At 40.5% G+C, this 21,762-nt stretch overlaps 1 pseudogene; it reads left to right on the top strand.

Moving 5' to 3' along the window:
- Positions 1-721: 721 nt before the first annotated feature.
- Positions 722-20,523, top strand: LOC147463235 (uncharacterized; annotated as a pseudogene).
- Positions 20,524-21,762: the final 1,239 nt, after the last annotated feature.

Here is a 21,762-nt window from a genome sequence, read left to right on the forward strand (position 1 = left end):
TGAGTTTGTATACACAATTATTCCAATACAGAGAGAGAGACTACAGAGATCTCGTACACAAGCTCTGTGTCTTCTCCTTCTCCATCTTCTTCCTACTTTGAGTTGTTGTCTTCCTTCTGTTTCCTGTTTCATCATCTTCAACATGTAAGACAATGAAATGCAGTCAAGAGGCTTCCGCCCTACTGATGCCACCTTTGGGTGCACTCTAAAAGCTTGTGGCAAGCCTAGTGAAGCAGGCGAGGGTCGAGAAACACATGCTGAGATTGAAACACATGCCTTGAGACAGGAAACCTTACTGTTGGCAACATTGTAGTTGGTATGTACGCCAATTGTAGTGTTTTTGCGACTGTGCGATGGTTCTATGAGCTCTCTGTTTCCAACACAGTTTTGTGGAACGCTCCAATAGCATGGTATGCTGAGTGCCGCTACATCAAGGAAATGGCTGAAAGCTTCAGATGGGTGCAACTCGAGGAGACCTTCCCTGCTGATGTCACTTGAGTTTCTCGTATGGAAATGCATGGCAAAACAGAACTATCAGCAAGGATCAAGGTGTACATCATCTTTTAGGGAGATCAAAGAGATATAAAACGCTTGAAGAATGTGCTCGGGGCCTACATCCATGGATATGAGGAAGAATGAATGAAAAACGGAATCGGATGTAGGTTGAAAGTCATCAGGCTGGACGGGAAGTTCTTGTGCAGGGTGATTTCATCTCAATCTCATGCTCTTCTTCAAAGCCTCTCCTAATCAGTTTATTCTGCATATCGATCAGTGGCAAGACATAGTCTTTGGATATCATGGAGATGCAGAAGTGCAGCACCTTGGAGTGAAGGACACCATAGATCGCATCAAATAGGTTCGGACTGTTGGAGCCAAGCTTTATGGCATCCCCGAAGCATACATTAAGGTATGTGTTGCTTCCTGCCCTTTGTTGTGCATCTGAGATGTCTATGCATCAGAAGCAATCATCCAACAGGCGTCGATTTGAGTACACAGAGTCAAGCCAAGGAGGTCTCTCAACGCCTCTAGTAGCTTGTTGCCAAGCATCAGGTGGTGCTTTGCAGACGGCAAAAGTACATAAGATTCAAACCCTTTCTGGCTGAGGTGAAGATCTACTGTTGTCATTGTATGGGGGAGTGAAATCTTAAGAAGTCTAGTGTTTTGAAACGGAGAAGGTACTTGTGGAAACGCTGTGGTTGTGGTTTTCACGTACAAGCTATCGTCCCCATCATTAACTACAGCGAGAAAGAGAAGACCTTCTGTTATCAGGAAGAAGGGAAGGCCATATTCAAGCTCTTTGCAGTGCACTTTGGGCGTGAGCCAGGCCCTCATGAAGGAAATGTGCGGATAATGCATAGGGTTTTCGGGCGACGGGTATGCACATGGATATCATCACACCTATCGTCCAAGAGGAGGAGGCTGCCACAATCCATTATGCAACAAATGACTTGAAAGCCGGGGAAGTTATCATGCATGTTGGAATTAGGGTTGCAGAGAAACACACACAGCTTGGAGAAGACGAAGGAAGCTCAAGGCACACAATAGAGAGTGTATTACTTCGTGTGCAATGGAAAGATTGATAGCCCTAGAGTGATGGACGTATATACAATGCACGGGGGGAAAAACCTCCTAAGGAGGGAAAAAATGCCCCAGCGGTCCTAGTGTGTTCACACCCATCACTACGACATGTATATGGTAACAAATCCCCCTTGGAGTGATGCAGTGAACGAGAGATGGCACATGAGTAAAGGGAACTGCCATGCCCTGAGGATAGGATCAGTCCACAAAGGGGAGTACGCCCAAAGCTTTGTGGAAAGCTTCAAGCTTCTCACCAGACTATGCCTTTGTGAAAAGATCTGCAAGGTTGTCCTGTGTTGGCACATAAGCCAAGCTGATCTCTCCTCCTGAGAGCCTCTCCCTGACATAGTGGTAATGCACCTCAATGTGCTTTGTGCGAGCATGAAAAACTGGGTTCCTCGCAACTGCCAATGCGCTCTGACTGTCAGTGTAGATAGTGTTGGCAGTGTCCTGTCCAACACCCAAATCATCCATAAGGCGTCTGAGCCATACACACTCAACCGTAGCTGTGAAGACTGCCCTGTACTCAGCCTCACAACTCGAAGTGGCCACAGTAGGTTTCTTCTTGCTCAACCATGATATACATGAACTGCCAAGGATGAAACAAAAACCACTTGTGGACACTTGCGTGTCAAAACAACCAGCCCAATCTGAGTCCGAAAAAGCATGTAAGTCTGGCGGCAATGATCCCCCCTTGGGATAAACCAAGCCAAGATGTAAAGTGCCACTAAGGTAGCGGAAAATCCTCTTGACAGCATGCCAATGCTTAGACCCTGGGCTATGCATAAATCTGTTGACCTGTGAGACTGCAAATTGAATATCCGGCCTCGTGTTGCATACATAAATGAGGCAGCCAACATCAGTTTGGTAAAGAGTGACATCAGCAGGATCGCCATCATCATGTAGACTCAACTTCAAACCTGTTTCCATGGGAGTGGGAATAGGTTTGCAATCCTCAAGTCCAAACTTACATAGCAATGTCTCTATTTAACTTTTCTGACACAAGGCAATACCACCATCACACTGCTTAAACTGTATACCCAAATAATGATGCAACAACCCCAAATCTTTCATCTTGAAAGTAGCATTCAAATCAGCCTTAAATTCAGCAATATGTCTCTCATTTGGTCCAATGATCAGCAAATCATCGACATAAAGAACCACAATGAGAAGTACATCACCCTCACGCTTTACATACAATGTGCTTTCTGTTGGACTGTTACGAAAGCCTCGTTTAACCAAATGAGTGTCAGCTTTCTCATACCAAGCACAAGGAGATTGCTTCAACCCATACAAATCCTTCTTACATTTGCACACTTTGTCCTCTTGTCCTTTTATGACAAAACCGCGAGGCTGTGTTACATAAACTTCCTCAAATATGTCACCATTCAAGAAAGCAGTAACAATGTCTGATTGATGTACATCCCAACCAAAATGAGCTGCCAATGCACATAGAAAACGCATGGTAGTCATACGACACGTGGGAGCAAAAGTCTCTTCATAATCTATGCCTTTTTGCTGTGCATAACCCTTTGCAACAAGTCGAGCCTTATGGCGATCGATCTCACCATTCGGTTTGCGTTTCAACTTGTAAACCCACTTTGTACCAATGGCCTTTTTTCTAGGAGGCAAATCACATAAAGTCCATGTGTCATTTTCTATAAGTGCATCATATTCTGATTGCATGGCAGACATACAATTTTCTGAATTCTGTGCTTCATCAAAAGACAGAGGCTCCTCAACATCATGTAAGCTAGACACAGCCAAAGCATAACAATCTGATGCATAAGATGCATGGCGAGAGCCTGAACGAGTACGACTAGACAAAGGTGCATCCAATTTACTGTCACGCAAAGTGTGCAACAACCATTTTGGCATACCTCTAGCCTGCTCATTTTCAGCCCTTTCCTCATCAAGTACATCATGTACATATGCATCAGTAATAGGCTGATCTAAAACATTTTTAGAAACCCCCATAGGCTATACATTTGCCTCATTGGAACTTACATTTGTATTTCCACCACTGAAAAGAGGCAACAAAGTGTCATAAATGTTCTGTGAGCTTACATTACTGTCTCTAGTACATGACAGCAAGGGCTGAGCAGAATCTTCCACAAACACTACATCCCGAGAAACCAGAATACGTTTTGTTTGCGGATGATACAGCCTGTAACCTTTGCTTTCAGCACTATAACCAACAAAAATACATTTGACAGCCTTATCATCCAATTTTCTACGCTGCACTTGTGGCACCAAAGCATATGCCGAACAGCCAAAAACACGCATGTGCTCAATAGAAGGCTTTCTATCATGCCATGCTTCATATGGAGTAATAGACTGCAAAGCTTTCGTAGGACACCTGTTAAGTACATAAGTGGCACACATGATGGCCTCAAGCCAAAACGAATGTGGCAAAGCTTGACTTTTGACCATACATCGTTCCATTTCCGTCAGTGACTTGTTTTTCCTCTCAACAACACCCTTTTGCTGAGGTGTATAAGGCACTGTACATTGGTGTTTTATCCCACAACTAGCCAGAAATGCATTAAATTCATGAGACATATACTCCCCCCCTCGATTGGAACGGAGGGTGCCCATAGTACATTTCGAGACATTTTCAGCCATAGCCAGAAATTGTTTGAAGTACATAAAAACTTCGGACTTCTCTTTAAGCGGAAATACCCATGCATGCCTGGAGTAATCATCAATGAAAGTCACGAAGTACAGGTAATTGCCCAAGGATGGAGTTTGCATGGGCCCACAAACATCACTATGCACAAGCTTCAACCTGCATGTGGCTCGAGCTGAACCATCCTTTGGAAATTTAGAACGCTGTATCTTACCCAAAATACAACCTTCACAAACATGTTTGACAGGTGCTTCAAGAGGCGGCAAAGAAGCAACCATATTAGATTTCTGCAAACGCAGCAAACTGGCAAAATTTAGATGACCAAAACGTGCATGCCAAAGTTTTGCATCTGAAATAGCCCTTGAGTCTACAACAACATTTGCAAAATTTTATCCACACTTGTCATACAAAGTGAGCTTATACAGCCCACGGCACAAAAGCCCAGATGCAACAATTTCATCACCAAAACTGAGATCATGAACTGTACATCTGTCATCCACAAATTTGACTACAAGTCCAAGTGTAGCAAGTGCGGATACAGACAAGAGATTCTTCTTGATCCCAGGTACATAAAGTGCATCATCAAGTGTGAAGGAACTGCCATTAGCAGCAGTGAGCACAATCTTTCCAACTCCCTGAACTGGATAAGAGGCGTTGTTGGCACAAGTGACTGAATTCCCATGAGGGACAGACTCGAGAGAGGTAAACAATTCACGATGTGAGGTAATGTGCTTTGTAGCACCACTGTCGAAATACCACACATGTGAATCTACAGCAACTGACAAGCATGCATCATGGACAGCAGGATTGTAAGTGCACTCTGCGCTAAAAGCCCATTCTGCATCAACATCAGCATCACAATATTTTTTCACAGAAGACTCAACAATGGCTGCATTTGTAGTGGAACCAGCATTTGCAGTGGAACCACCCTCTTTCTTCTTAGCCTCTTTGGCCTTCAACTTAGGACACGACTTGATCAAGTGATCATTGGATTTACAATAATGGCAACGCATCTTCTTTTTGCCCTTATCACCAAAATTGGTAGACGAAGTGCTGCCAGCAGAAGCATTAGGAACATAAGTTTTGCCACTCGTAGCAGAACCATAAGAAGTGGCTGCATTGCTATTACCACCCTTTCTTTGGAAAGCCATAAAAGCCTGTTCAACTGCACGTTGTCTAGTCCTGTTTTTTCTGGAAAGTGACTCTTGCAACAACAATGTGCATAATGCATCAAACTTGACAACTTCTGGATTTTCGTGGGTCATAAGCCTCCAAGTACTAGCAAAAGTCTGGTAAGAATCTGGTAAGGCATCAAGAACAGTTTGCACAAGTGAACTGTGTGATATGACTTCACCTGCAGAAATAAGCTGCTCATTGATATCCTTGACACTAGCAAGGAAAGTGTCCATATCATCTTCCTCATGCATAATCCTCAACTCCAGCTCTTTACGCAGCAAAGCAATTTTAGCCTCATTGCGGCTTGCATAAAGACCTGCTAGAATATCCCAAGCCTGTTTTACAGATTTTGTTGAACGGATGTGAGGAACAATGGTGCGCTTCACAGACAACGCAATCAATGCATGAGCCTGCGCATCCTTAACATCCCAACGAGCTTGTTCTGCCGTAGGCAAAACAACTCTAACAGCTGCAATCCTTGCAGCAAGACCTGCAACATCCTCAACGTCGCCTACATCCTCAGAACCAAGACGTACATCAATGCCCTGCACAATGTTCCAGACACCCTTTGACACAAGAACATGTTGCATCATATAAGCCCACATAGGGTAGTTGTCCCCATCCAACCTGTCCTCAGCAGCAAACATCTTGAACACATCTGTGTTGTTGTTGTCAGCCATGGTAAATGCTGCACCTGATGTGAAACTGCCCGAAAATAGGAGAAACGGAGCGGGAACAACCTGTGCTATATAGCACAAACCATAGAAGACTATAAGGCACCTGTTATGCAGAAAACGGCACTGACAAAAATTTTGCACAAAATGACGAAATAGCCTGTGCAGTACTGCCTGTAGTGGAAACGGAGGCCGAAATGAGCCCAAATCGAAATTCTGAGCAGACCTGCGAACACTTGCCAAAGCTCACTGAAATTGGAGAAGGTGAGCAGGCGTGTGCTAGAGCAGCTAGCGACTAAGCCCGAGAGGACGTGACCTGCTGTGATACCAATTGTTGGAATTAGGGTTGCAGAGAAACGCACACAGCTTGGAGAAGACGAAGGAAGCTCAAGGCACACAATAGAGAGTGTATTACTTCGTGTGCAATAGAAAGATTGATAGCCCTAGAGTGATGGGCGTATATACAATGCGTGGGGGGAAAAACCTCCTAAAGAGGGAAAAAATGCCCCGGCGGTCCTAGTGTGTTCACACACATCACTACCACATGTATATGGTAACAATGCAGAGGTTCTTTGAAGGATTCATGCACACACTATGGTCCTGATGGAAATTTTGTAGGGAGGCTAAAACCCTCCTGCAAAGAACACTAAATATGAAGGTTGTTATGAAGCACCACGTAGATTTATAGCTACCAAAACCACTTTAAAATAACTCATCCGGTGACTCAGAGTAATCATAATATATTTCCTACGAGGACGTATACTCTCATCTTAGGTGCTCAATCGACATTGCTGGCATCAATGAAATAAATCTAGCTACTCGAAAGGTGTAAAGTCTAAAAAATTTCCTATGAATTCATCAGTTCTCACTCATGCGATGCTTGATCACCTGCATAAGTATTCTTACCAGGTCCAAGCTGCTCTTGAGTCTTCAATCACTAAGTGCTGGCTCAACTAAGTTCAAGACCATCTCTTACTAATATCAGAGGTAGATATGGGCCTGTGCTTAGAGAAGTGCATTTTACTAATAGTAGAGCTCAACATTGGGCAAGGTTCTAACACCATCCCAGCTGGCACCTACAGCCACTCCTAATGAAATGACCAAAACTATGGTTTCCATGAAACACTATTATAGCTACTAAATTGGATGGAAAACAAAGTACTAATCCCATTGAAGATGTGGGACACTCCAAATGACACAAATTAACTTGAAATTCTATTCTTGCAGAAGCAAAACAAAACAAAAACAAGTAAAGGAGCACTTACCATTATCCCCTTGGAAAGTTCAGCATTTTGCAGATGCAACAAGAATAGCTTGGTTCCGTAGATGCAACAGGAAGAAGAGCTCGAACAAAATTAAGTAGAGGGCAATACACATAGCATCTCTGCAGCCATAGTCTAGCACCCACAAAATGTATAAGGATAACATAAAAGAGCAACAATATCTCCACAGTGACATTCAAAAGGAGGTAGATCCACTGTGCATTATGCACACTACACATATTAACTCTTCCAGTAAAAGACAATGAAGCCAACTGAAGTTGAACCTCAATTACCTCAATTCAGATCAGAAGCATGAAGAAATGCCAAAATTTATGCTTTGCAAGTAAACAATGAAAGAACGTGGGTCTAATTAACACAATAACAGCATCAATGGAGGAATTCAGGAGGAGCTGAAAAAGAACTGATAGCTTACTTGCATTGCTGGACTGTGTTGCAGATGTATTCGAGGAGCCTAATGCTTTGCAAGTAAACAATGAAAGAGGGAGGGTCTGATTAATGCAATAATAGCAGCAATGGAGGAATTCAAGAGCTGAAAGAAAACTGATAGCTTACTTGCATTGGTGGACTGTGTTGCAGATGTATTCGAGGAGCCTGACATATGCATAGCTTTGAATGCGCCACACGAATCAATCGGCATATTTCTTCAGTTTCCTCAAAATAGAGGTGTCCAGGTGTAGAGAGTGTCGACGTTGCCACGCAAAGGAGACTCATACATGCACAAACCTGTCCAAGAAAGCCAATTGAAGAAGATTGGACACTGTCAGTTCAAAAATAGCGAGAAAGTTTAGCAAACCAACTCACACAAAATAGGTAGCATGAGAAGCGGGAAGAAAAGACAAAATGTATGAACTGCCTTTCCAAACTCTCACTAAGGCTGCTCTGCAGGCCAAAAAATGTAGCCACTACGTTCACCCATGCATGTAGCAAATGTGGAGGAAGAGGGGGAGAGAGGGAGGGCTAAAAACATTGGAAAACATAGATCTCTTGATACCATTTGAGAGTTTACAGGTGCAAGAGAAGGGAGTGTGAGCAAACTTTGCAACTCAAAACCAATGAGTGAAAGACCACCCACCCTTCACCCATATGTAGGGTAGTAAAGCTAAGTAGAGAAAGTTCACACTAGACTAAAGATTCCAGGTAAAAGCCTAAAAGCCCCATAGAATGGGTAAAAATGGGAAAATCCCAAACTTGACCAAAATTACTAGCCGAGCCAAACTAAAAGTGTTCAACCATACATCCTACATGCCATGCACTTGCTAGCCAGCTCGAGAAAAATACTACCCATACAAAAGTGCCAAAACTTTATGATACAATGGGGAATGAAACTCTAACAAGCACCCCCCTATCCCAAGAAGAAAAACATTAAAAAATTCACCACGGGGGATGATTGAGCATGATGTGACCTGTAATGCCACTCACAATAAATTTGCTCACTAAAAGGAGCTACAACCATGATGTGGGTCTAATTTAATTAGATAGGCATACCTATCACTAGTGGCCTTTGCACTCTAAGCAATTGTTAGTATAGGTAGTCAAGAGTCACTTGGCGTAGTTGGTGCACCTTAACAATCTCAAGTGTTTGCTAGTCTTGTAAGGAGATGCATTACTCCTTGCCTCACTCAAGTCTTAACATTTTAGAATTACAGTGTTACTATAGATAAACAACTGTGCCTAAGCACAAAAGATGCTCGTGTGACTTCATGGTTGGGCTTTGGATAAGGAAATTTCTACCTATGGCATAACATCTCCTTCATTAGCTTCATCTTCTTGCTTCTTGGCTTTCTCACCTATTATTTTCTTCCTTTATTCTGTCCACTTTAGTGCAGTCTCCACTTTCATTCTCTAATTAGTCTTAGGGAGTTGGTCCTTGGGTAGTTCTTCATCTTTTGGGTTGCTTTTCCGATGCTTGGAATGTTCTTTGGAGTCTAACTCATCTTCTTTGTCGATTTCTGTTTCAAAATACAAATCCTTTTTCTGTTATTTAGCCCATGAGCTAGCAAACCTTGTCTTTCTCTTGGATATCCAACCATAGCAGATGAGGATGCTATCAATACTTTGATAGGCTTTCCATGATGCTTGGTTACTTAGACTAGCATCAATTGTGTTGTTGCTTGTGGTATCTCTTTCATCATGCCTACAGATTGATAAGGAATGTGTATAGGCATTGTTCCTTCGTTGATGTATGTTTGGTTTATGTGAAACTTCTTTAGGTTAGCATCAATTTGGTAGCCGAACAAAATTGCATTGAACTATTTGGTCTTTAGAGAGACTACCACCATAGCTACTACAAGATGCCTTAGAAGCCATGTGTATCATGGCTGCTTTGGCACTTGAAAGTGTTGTGAGATGATCCATACAGTAGCTCCATCTCTTCATTTACCAAATCTTTAAATGTGAAATTTTCTCATATCATCATCATCATGAAAGCTCAATTGTTTTTGAGTGGTTGCATACAACCAACAAAGATGGAGGTCTTGTTTGGGATTCTCAATGCCTTTGTGATCAATTCTTTGGTAGTCTTGGTAGCGATCAAAGAGTGTGTGCAAGAGAGTGATGTGGAAAAGGAGGAGGCACAGGATGGGAGGGGAGTCCCATAGTGATGACAAATGTTTTATTGTCTCCTTTTTCTTTAGATAAGGAAGAATAGAATTAAAAGATGCATTAGTGGTTGTTCGGCAGACCACTTGGATGTTACGCCAACAACCTCTCACTCAATGGCCAATGTAGCCTAAGTGGCATAAAACAAAACTATGCACAAAACTTGTACAACCGTGAAGCATGATAGTGACTTCACCCCACACCCATCAACTCTATGCAATGGGCAAACCACTCTAAAGCTAGGTTCTTTGTAAGAGCATCAGCGGGGTTATCATCTGTATAGACTTCAACAATTCGATCCGCTTATTTTATGCATAATTATTTTCAAAGCATAAGCACCTTTTTGATGTACATTTTAAGTACCTAAGGACATACTTCACTACATCCCAATGATTTTTGATAGCGTTAGCCATGTAATGACTCACCACTTCCACTACAAGTTCAATTTCTAGCCTCGTCGCTACCATAGCATACATGAGCCCGCCCGCAACTAAGGAATATGAAATCTTAGCCATCTCGACCTTCTCAGCATCCAATTTAGGAGAATTGTCCTTGCTAAGCGTCACATATTCCGACATTGGGTTACTCAATTCCTACCCCCCTACATGTTGAAATGATGTAAGACCTTATATAGGTATGATTCTTGAGACTACTCAAGAACATTGTTTGACCTATCACATCTAATATCCATACAGAGAAACTCGCTGCTTCCAAATCACGTTTGATATGCATTTCAAGAAAGTGACTCACTCTTTCAGAACAAAATTTTGACCCAACATTTTCTTTGTTTTGGAGATCTCATGAGAACTCTTACCAACAATAAGCATGTTGTCGACATATAAGAAGAATGAATGATCCATTATTGAGTTTCTTTGTTTACAAGCAATGATCCTCTTGACTCCTTTTATATCCATAAGATTGTATGAATGTATCAAATTTTTTATAACATTGCTTAAATCCTTGCTTCTAGCCATAAAGTGTTTTTTGAATCTACATACAAGCTTTTCTCTGCTTGGCTTAACAAACCCTTTAGGTTTTTGAATGTATACATCTTCTTGGAGATCACTATGAAGAAAATTTGTCTTCACGTCCATTTGGACCAACTCCAAGTCCTCAATAGCTATTAGTCCATGCATCATATGCAAATTAGTCATCTTGACCATAAGAGAGAATGTTTCTTTAAAATCTACACCTTTTTTTTGTTTGAAACCTTTAGCTATGAATTTAGCCTTATCCTTAGGCTTTAAACTTCTTGATGTATACCTCTTCTTGTGAACCCATTTGCAGGAAACAATTTCCTTTCCTCATGCAATTTGACCAGTTCCTAAGTCTCATTTTTTAAAATCTAAATCATATTCAAATTGCATAGCTTGCTCCCATCATCCATCTTCATGGCTTCTTGAAAATAAGCTAGTTCTTGGTAGTCAATCAACATGACATAATCCACTCCTGGCTAAAACTGCTTTGGTGGATGTGAGGCTCTACTAGAGTGTCTCAATCCATAACTACTTCTCTATGCTCTCTACGTCTCACTAGAGTTCTCATTTCTTACCAAATCCAAGACAACAACCTCAAATGTCTCTTCTATAAACCTCTTAAATAGGCTTCTTTTGCATCTTTAACTCATTGAAGATCATGTTTAAGCTGTGAATAATTTTTTGGGTGCTACAAACATGTAGACATGTAGTAGTGTTAGTGTGTATACGCGCTTCACCAAGGGCACTTTTCTCCCACTGGGTTTTTTCCCCTGGACATCTGGTGTGAAAGGACACCTTATCTCTTAGGGTTTCATATAAGATTTGTAGCTCTGAGTTTGTATACACTATTATTCTAATACAGAGAGAGAGACTACAGAGATCTCGTACGCAAGCTCTGTGTCTTCTCCTTCTCTATCTTCTTCCTACTCTGAGTTGTTGTCTTCCTTCTGTTTCCTGTTTCATCATCTTCAACAATTGGTATCAGAGCAAGTTGATTTCCAGAGCCTCTACTTGCGTTTTCGCGTCCGCGCGCGCAATCGCAATTTTCAGGCAGTTTTCGGAAAATTTGCTCGTGGGAGCATCCTCGACGTTCCGGGAGTATTCTGAGCAAGTGACCTGCGTTTTACCCCCCTTTCGAAGCCGTTCGAGCCCTCAAAATTTTGTTCTGAGCAGCGTAGCAGAAGTTACTTTTCGGAGGCGTTTAGATCAAGAGGGTGTGATTTTTGACAGATTTTCTTCAGGTAAACAGTTCTTTTGGGAAGCAGCTTGTCTTAGCTTTGTGCTGAGATTTTGTGTAGAGTTTTGCTTGGATTGGAGAGGAGATTTGTGAATCTCTTGGAGGTTCTTTTGCTCTCTTGTGTGCATCCACAGTATGGCTCAATCTACGGAGAAAGAGATTTTTGGTGCGTTTATATCCGAAGACAAATTGGATGGTACCAACTATTCTCTTTGGTCTTTTATGGCCAAAAATGTTTTGGTTGGTAAAGGATTGTGGGATTATGTATCTGGAGATGAAGTTCGTCCAGGTAGCATTGCACCTGCCACGCCTAGTCGTGGTGCAGCTGTTGGTGCAGGACCCTCATAAGTCACTCCAGAGCAAAAGAGATGGGATACTAAAGATGCACAAGCTATGACCGTGATTGCCTTAACCATAAAGAGGACAATCACACCACATATCAGATCTTGCAGAACTTCTGAGGATGCTTGGAACACTCTGCAAGCTATGTTTGGAGGAAGAAACGCTGCCAGAATAGAGTTTTTGAAGAAACAACTTGACAAAATACAGATGGAGAAGGAGAAGACACAAAGCTTGCGTACGAGATCTCTGTAGTCTTTCTCTCTGTATTAGAATAATAGTGTATACAAACTCAGAGCTACAAAGCTTATATGAAACCCTAAGAGATAAGGTGTCCTTTCACAACAGATGTCCAGGGGGAAAAACCCAGTGGGAGAAAAGTGCCCCTGGTGAAGCGCGTATACACACTAACACTACTACATGTCTACAAATCCCCCCTGTAGTGATAGTGTGAATCCGTACAAGGTAGCAGATCATCATGTGTATGAGAGTAAGCCCAAAGCTTTTTGGAAAGCTTCAAACTTTTCTCGTGATAACGCCTTCGTAAATAGATCTGCAATGTTATCCTGTGTAGGACAGTAAGTTAGTGTGATCTCCCCTACATGTAGCCTTTCCCTGACATAGTGGTAGTGAACCTCTATGTGCTTTGTTCTTGCATGAAATACCGGATTCCTTGCAACTGCCATAGCACTCTGACTGTCAGTGAAAATGGTAGTGGGTGCCTGTTGACACTCACAAAGATCTGCCGATAACCTGCGTATTCATACACAATCAACTGTTGCCGTGAAAGCTGCCCTATACTCAGCTTCACAAGTTGATGTAGCCACTGTGGGTTGCTTCTTGCTTAGCCAAGATATACATGCATTTCCCAAGAAAAAACAATTGCCACTTGTGGAATGTCGTGTGTCAAAATCACCAGCCCAATCTGAATCGCTGTAACCAAGAAGTTGCATAGAACTGTGCTTTCCATACATATCCCCCTTTGGAAAGAACATGGCAAGATTAGGGGTACCTGAAAGGTAACGAAGTATGCGCTTCACAGCCTGCCAATGATGCATACCTGGGATGTGCATAAATCTGCTTGCTTGTGAAACCCCAAATTGAATGTCTGGACGAGTGTTGCCTGCCAAATATATCAAGCAACCAACGGCTGCTGCATAAGTATGTACATCAAAAGGTTCTCCAACATCATGCATGCTCAACTTTGATCCAGTTTCTACGGGTGTAGAGATTGGCTTACAATTTTGCATACCAAACTTGTCCAAAATTTTATGCAAATATTTTGCCTGCAACATGTATATGCCATCCTCTGATTGCACAAACTGAATACCCAAGTAATAATGTAGCAAACCAAGATCAGACATCTCAAAGGTTTTTCTCAAAGCATCTTTAAACGCTTCAATTTCATCTGCATTATTGCCTGTAAGAAGCATATCATCCACATAAAGTGTTAGCATAATGAGAACTCCATCTCTCTTTTTGACATACAAAGTACTTTCTGTTGGACTATTCTGAAATCCCTGGCCAATCAAATAAGTATGTATCTTCTCATACCATGCTCTTGGAGCCTGTTTGAGACCATACAAAGTGGGTTTTAAGGTATTCACACTATCACTACAGGGGGGATTTGTAGACATGTAGTAGTGTTAGTGTGTATACGCGCTTCACCAGGGGCACTTTTCTCCCACTGGGTTTTTCCCCCTGGACATCTGGTGTGAAAGGACACCTTATCTCTTAGGGTTTCATATAAGCTTTGTAGCTCTGAGTTTGTATACACTATTATTCTAATACAGAGAGAGAGAGACTACAGAGATCTCGTACACAAGCTCTGTGTCTTCTCCTTCTCCATCTTCTTCCTACTCTGAGTTGTTGTCTTCCTTCTGTTTCCTGTTTCATCATCTTCAACAAAACAATAACCTATCTCTCCATCTGCACCCTATCCAACAAAGATATATTGATGTGACTTTGGATCAAGCTCCTTCGGCGCATCAACATATGCTTCACAACCAAAGACACATAAGTAATCACAGTATCATTTCTTTCCTTACCACAATTCCTCTGAAATCTTGTAATTCAAGGGCATATGAGGCGATTTGTTGATAATGTGAACCACTATCAAAGCAACTTTAGCCCGAAAACCTTGTATCAAATTTTCCATGGAAAGCACAGCTCTAATACGGTCTTGAATTGTGCAATTCATACACTAAGGGACTCCATTTTAGGCAACTATGTTTGGTTTAATAAACTAGCACCAAATTTCTCTCTTTTTTGAGACATATTCCCCACCATTATCAATCCCCATACCCTTAATTTTTTTTGCCTGATTGATTCTCAACAAGTGCAAGGAAATTTTGAAACTTAGAGAATACCTCATCCTTTTGTTTCAAAGGATAAACCCACTCCTTCCAAGTAGAGTCATCTATAAATGTTACAAAGTAAGTAGCTCTCCCTACTACACATGCCACTATGTACGAGTATAGTGGCTCAGCACACCTTCTATTCAATAACCACATGAACAATCCTAGTTTGCAGTTGCTCACACATAGAAAGGTCATTGCAACTCATCACTAGCAAATAAACAAAATATGCTAGAGTTTTCATTCCCTTTTGGATTATATGGCTTATTACTCTATGTCACAACTATTAGATGGAAGTTTGTCTATAGAAATAAATCATCTTTTACAAAAGACACATGCATGGAATACAACGTACCATGCTTTTTACCTTTGAGAACTACAAGGTTTCCATTTTTAACAATCCATGAACTATTTTTAAACATAATTGTGTATCCCAAGTTATCTCTAGTTATCCAATAGAGATTAAACTCTTAGCTAACTCAAGAACATGTCTGACATTATTTAGCATATATTTCCATGCCACTTTGAAAGTACCAGCTTTATGTCTCTAACTTTAGCAATCTCAAGCGCAGGAGAATCACCCAATTTGACTATATTTTGATAGCCCTTCACATAAGAGGAAAACCACTCTCTATGTGGTGTAACATGGAAACTTGCACCAAACTCTATCATTCACTTCTGTGCATAGCTGATATGTTGTGTGACAATGGCATCTGCAATGAAATTTGAGGTAAAAGCCAAGATGTTTGAGGTATGAATCTTCTAGAAAACATTATGACTACAACGTTGATTTACTCAAGCTTAGCCTTGCATTTTACATCAATTTTTATTTTTCTCAGTCTCTTGATACTTCTTGTCTCTTTATGCAGCTCCAAAAATATTTTTTCGCATGCCCTTTCTTATGAAAGAAGTAGCACTCAAAATTGCACAACCATGATACTTACTACAAGAGTTCTTGCAATTCTTAGACTTGGCATGATCATGACTGTGACATCTCTCTTTGCGAGATTGTGCAACATAAGCATCACCACTCTTGGTAGGCTCCAAAGATTTTCTACAAATCTCCTTGGTGAGCAAACTATCATGATTACATCATTGTAGACCAACTTGCCTTTAGACATAGAGTTAATTATGGCTATGAAAGAATTATCCCATGAGGAAGGTAGAGAGCATAACGAGAAGATAGGCTAGACCTCTTCGTCAAAATCAAGTCCCTATGATGTCAACTAGTTGAATTCATTCAAGTTCCCAGAAATGATGCTACCTTTTTTTAATACAAATCTCAAATAACTTCTTCACTAAATAAACCTTATTTCTTACACTCTTTCTTTCATATATATTGCACAACTTCTCTCATAATGGACATGAATATCTTCACCAACAATAGGGAAATACACTAAGTATACAACTTACAATATAAATGAATAGTGGCTCTAGCTTTAGCATCAAGTGATTCCATTGGGCATTTGTGCAACCATCACCCTCTTGGCATTCAAACAATGGCTTTGATTGACTGTTTTGGATCAAAACATCTTAAATCTACTCCTTCAAGATACTAAAGTTTTGGTTTGTATCATCAAACTCTAAGATGCTATAGATGTCCTTCATAGAACTAGAAGCCATAACTACCAAGTGTCAAAACTATGGTGTGGATGCGAGAAACTTTTGGCAAAGTTTCCCTACTAAAATGGGCAAAATCTCAAACTAAGATGAGTAAAAATGTTTCGATAACCATTTAAAACACATAAAAAGTGTCAAGTGACTATAGGCACATCAAACACTAATCACAAATGACCCAAAAAATGGTCCACATGGTGTCAAAAGCACATAGTCTTCACTATACATGTCATATGATGAGGCCTCATAAAAAGGGGTACTATAGCAACCTATATCACCAAAAGGATCTCAACATTTGAGAATCCCTCAACTCAATAAAACCTCATGACAATCCTCAAAATACTCAACAAAGACTCATGACTATGGTCACGCTCAACAATGACCGTCTTACTGTCAAGTCTCAAAAATGGTCAAGATTGCCATAAATGCCAATATGACTCCACAATCTATGTACAAGGCAATGCCTATAACTCAATGTACATTGAATGGAGTAATTATTGTTAGATATAGTAAAATAAATGTATAAACAAGTGAGAGTAAAGATGTAAGCGCATCAAATCCTTATTTGGATAAATTGCTCTCAAAAGAGCTCAATGTAGTTAGAACTACTCTACTCTATTTCACCCTCCATTCTTCTCTCTCTCTCTCTCTCTCTCTCTCTCTATATATATATATATATATATATATATATATATATATATATATATATTCCCGCAATGTGTACACATATATTCACTATCCACTTGGTCATTTTCTTCAGTGCGCTTTCATTGGGACTCTAAGGGTATGTTTGTACAAATTGGCACGGGCCATTCTCAAATCTTTGTTGATAGCTTCTATATTTTTTTGGGAATTAAGAATCTGCATTCGGGCAGTGTATTGTAGAGTTGGGATACCTGACAAAAAGTGAAAGAAAAAATTAAAGAGGTAATACATACAACTTTTAAACCAGTCAGGATATAATGACTGTGTGTATGTATCCCAATTAGATAATTAGGTTAGAACCTAATAATCTAATTTTTATGTATCTTTGCCTTACTCCTGGTCATAAATTGTCATAGCAATTTATGCCCTTGTGCCTATGTGTGTGTGTTGGAGTATTAATCTATATACTTTATTCACAATTTGAACAATACATTCAAAAAGAGACACAACAAAGATAAATAAATGTGATTACATACAAAAATAAATTAAAAAAACTATGTATATTTGAAATGGAATTTTGATGTCTTATTACATCTAAGAAATAAAAATGAAGTAGCAGAAGTATTCCTGCCAAAAATTGTTCGAACAGCACTTGAATTCAAAGATAAAAGAAGTTGGAATCCTTACCTGCAACCATCATGCAAACAAAAAAATCATTAGCATTTTTGTTTAAGCATGGAATGCAAGTATAGGATGGACCCAACATTTGTTATCCATGTCCCTCTTATCCATGTATTCAAAAATAGTTCGAAGACGACAAATATTTTTTGTCTGAGATCGATATAAGAACACGATTGGCTAGAGTTGATACTCTAATGGTGTGTGAGAAAACCATTGTTTATGGACTACTTCATATTTCATCAAGGGCAAGAATAGACTCAATCAATTATAGCTAGTGAAGGGGTCCATAATGTCCTAGTGTGAGGCATACTCTTTAGCAAATTGGAAGCTATAAGTATTCGTGATTATAGTAACAGGCTAATCTCAAATGTAACCAAGAGTACTATAAGTACAAAAATGGAAGTTAATGCTTTACTTTCTTGGGAATCATATTTCTATAAGCATTAATTCTAACTCTTTAATCATAGCTTTATACGGTTATACGCCAGCTTGATTAGCTTATGAATAACCAAAAAATTGTTACAACTACAATAGTCCACAATCTATTCAAAGTCGACTTCAGTCATTATTTTCAAGTAATAACAAAAGTTATAAACTGCAAGTGTCATTATTGGTAATTACTTGCAAAAAATTTCTAAAAATGCTAAATTTATGCATGTTAGAGATCGTACTGAGTGTAGACATTGGTTTGCTATGTCAAAAAAGGTATCTAGAAAAACAAATTTAATGTGAAAAAACCTTAAAGGAATAAAATACGAGTTTCCCAAGGAAGGAAAAAACAAATTATAGAAACCTTCCACCTGAGAGGAGGATGCACCGATGATTTCATTCATGGTTTGTTTGTCCGCCATGAGTGAAGTCATACTGTGAGTCTTGAACATGACCAGCACTGACAACTTGTGTTCTTACAATAGTTTTGGCCTGTTTTTTTATGTATCGGCTTTCTAGATTGTGTGTAGTAGTATGATCAAGGTAGTTTGAACTTAGTGCTAATGAATGGAGAGACATGCACTTGTGAATTGTAGCAAATAGTTGTATGGAGTGTTGGTTATCAAGTGAGCAAATTGAGGCAAGGGAAATTGATTGTAACTAGCCTCAAAAGAAATTGACGAGCTAAAGAGGGGAGGTCCCAATCACTGAAACCACTTATCAACGCAAAGGATGATCATTATCCGCAGACAATGCAAGCAGCTAAGGGGAGGTTTGATTGTGTGGGCGAAAGTGTGCATGAATTAGAAGCGCAGGGAGTACTTATATAGTATGTAACAAGTGTAGATGTGTGTTTTTAGAGAGAGAGAGAGAGAGAGAGAGAAATGGTGAACGCAGGTATGAGCAAAAGCGATTAAAAAATAATATGTGTATTGGCGTGTCCGTTTCTTTCCAGTGTCTCTGCCTTAATCATAGCGTCTCATCCTTAGAGAACGTGTGTGTGTGTGTGTGTGTGTGTGTGTTATAAAACTAGTATTTTCATCGTTCGCAATAAGTACATCCACGCATATTGCTAGCCCACCAGAAACGGCATTGTAGAGTCCACGTAAAAAAACTCTTTTTTTTTTTTTAAACAACCAGTTTTTTTTTTGAGATCATTCATCTCCAAGGTAAAGATACCTTTGTAAAATATGAAATTTTCTATGGTAGATTACCATTTTGAGATTTATGCTAGTCTATACTAATAGATAAAGGGGGAGGGAATTCCGGCTCCCCCACCTGCCACGCGTCAGAAGCTGCTTCATCCGACAGGTGTCACCTGCAGCGTCTGGGAAACACAGTGACGCAGAGAGAGAGAGAGAGAGAGAGAGAGAGAGAGAGAGAGAGAGAGAGAGAGAGAGAGAGAGAGAGAGAGGCGGCGAAGCCGTCGGCTATACTAGTGATATTATAATATTTACACTATGTGTAACAAATCCGATTTTCTAAAGGTAGAAAATTTCATACCCAGATTTCACGTGACAAAAGAACTAGTTTTTTTTTCAAAAAAACCTTTGGTCCACGTTGTTTTTTAGACTATGATAGTGCCAAGGTGTCATTAGTGAAGATAAGTGCCACAGTGCCCATAGGTGCCCAAAATGACTTTTTTAGGGAAACCCATTAATTAGTTTTTGGGGGGGGGGGGGGGGGGGGGGGGGGGGGGGAAGGGTGGGGAAAAAAAAGAGAAAGGAGAGAGGGGGGGGGGTTGTTAATGCTTAAAGGGACCCCAAAGGATACCGTGGGCTTGTAGCCTAATGGTTAAGGTTGAGCTTTATACTCTCTGCGTGATGAGGTCAAATCCTACCCATTAGGAATGGTTTTAAATCATGAGCTACATGGAGATGCTAATTGGAAATGCTAAAGCATCTTGAGAAGATTCTATGTAATGAATACTGAAAGTAGTGAAGATAAGTTTGATTTATAACTAAGGTAGTAATTTCATGAGTTTTAACTCCTTACAATGCCCACTCACAATTTGAGGCACTAGGTTCTGCCAGTAGGTCCTACCAATTTTGAGACTAGTTGTATTAGTGCGAATCTAAGTAGATCCCTTGGAGGATGGCATAAGGAAAGCAAAATGACAAATTCAAGTAGATCCCTTGGAGGATGGCATAAGGAAAGCAAAATGACAAATTCGGTTTGCATGCTCTCTTTTGAGATTGTGTATTAATTTGCTAATTTAGGCGAAAGAGAATGTTTTGAATACAGACGTAGCTAGGATTTTTACGATTGAGGTTACGCGTGGCAAACTGTCATTTTCCAACTAAATGTGTGTGTGTGTGTGTGAGAGAGAGAGTGATTTTTTTTGTTTGTGCGTTGCGACAGACGACGCTGAAGGAGCTTAGGGAATCTGCCTCAATGCGTGCAGTTCTCCAAAGGTGGGGAGCACAGAAGCTAATGAGGTGAAGCCGTTGAACGAGTGGGGATGAGCAATGGGGACTCCGAGCAAAGTAGCACAAACGCATGCTCTCTCTCTCTCTCTCTCTCTCTCTCTCTCTCTCTCTCTCTCTCTCTCTGCGTGTGTGTGTGTGTGTGAAATCGGCCATGGGGGTTTGCTTAGCTGCAGACATATTGCCATTGTGTCTGGAGGAAGCCACAGAGACAAAGAGGGGTCTTTCTCTGCAGGTGGTGTTGGGGGAGGTACAGAGCAGGGCTACAACAATGAGCTGAGTCAATATTGGATCACTAGTGGCAAAGCAGGGAGGCATCGGGATTTGTGGGGGTACAACAAAGAGAGGAGGACGAAGAGATGGGTTGCACGGGCATGGTGCTACAGGTCACGGGATTGAACTAGCTGCAGAAGTAGTCGCTCTCTTTCTCTCTCTGGTGTGTCTGTAGTTGTAGACGATGATGATGGCAAGGTGGTCTCCAAGCCTAGACAAGGTGCACAAGCTATGCGTGTGAACCAAGCCGCAAGGACTTTTCTTTTTAGATATGGAAGATTCGAATGGAATCTTGATCGTTAATTAATTTGAGGCAATAGGAGCTAAACAAATTTTCCTCCAAGCCTGTTATTGTGAGCATTCTATTCGTCTTTGGCTTTTAAAATGTAGGCAAAGAGAGATTTTTCACTTTAAAAAACAAAAAATTCCCTATTTTTAGTAAGTCTCAGTTTTAAAAGTTATTAATATTTCGTCAAAAGACCATGTGTGCGTGTGCTCCCAATATTAAAGTTCAAAACTAAATGTAACAGTAGGAGCTATTACAATAATAATGTGTGTGTGCGCGCACGTGCGCGTGCACGTGCTAGCAAGAGCTCAAGCTCCCTCCTTCTTTATCTGCTCAAGCTCCCTCCTTCTTTATCTCTTGACATCGAGAAAGGATGAGATCATTACAAAGATGTGGACACAAAGCTAGTCCATATCTCCCTTCAAGGCCATGTATCGTGTGTCTCTCTCTCTCTCTCTCTCTCTCTCTCTCTCTCTCTCGTATAAGCATGTTGTTTATTCTTGATTGAAGTGTGGTTACGCTCCAACCAAACAAATTTTAGCTTGAATCAATTTTAG

Source organism: Adiantum capillus-veneris, chromosome 2 (genome assembly GCF_014529385.1).
Source record: "Adiantum capillus-veneris isolate H3 chromosome 2, ASM1452938v2, whole genome shotgun sequence".
Classification (NCBI taxonomy): domain Eukaryota; kingdom Viridiplantae; phylum Streptophyta; class Polypodiopsida; order Polypodiales; family Pteridaceae; genus Adiantum; species Adiantum capillus-veneris.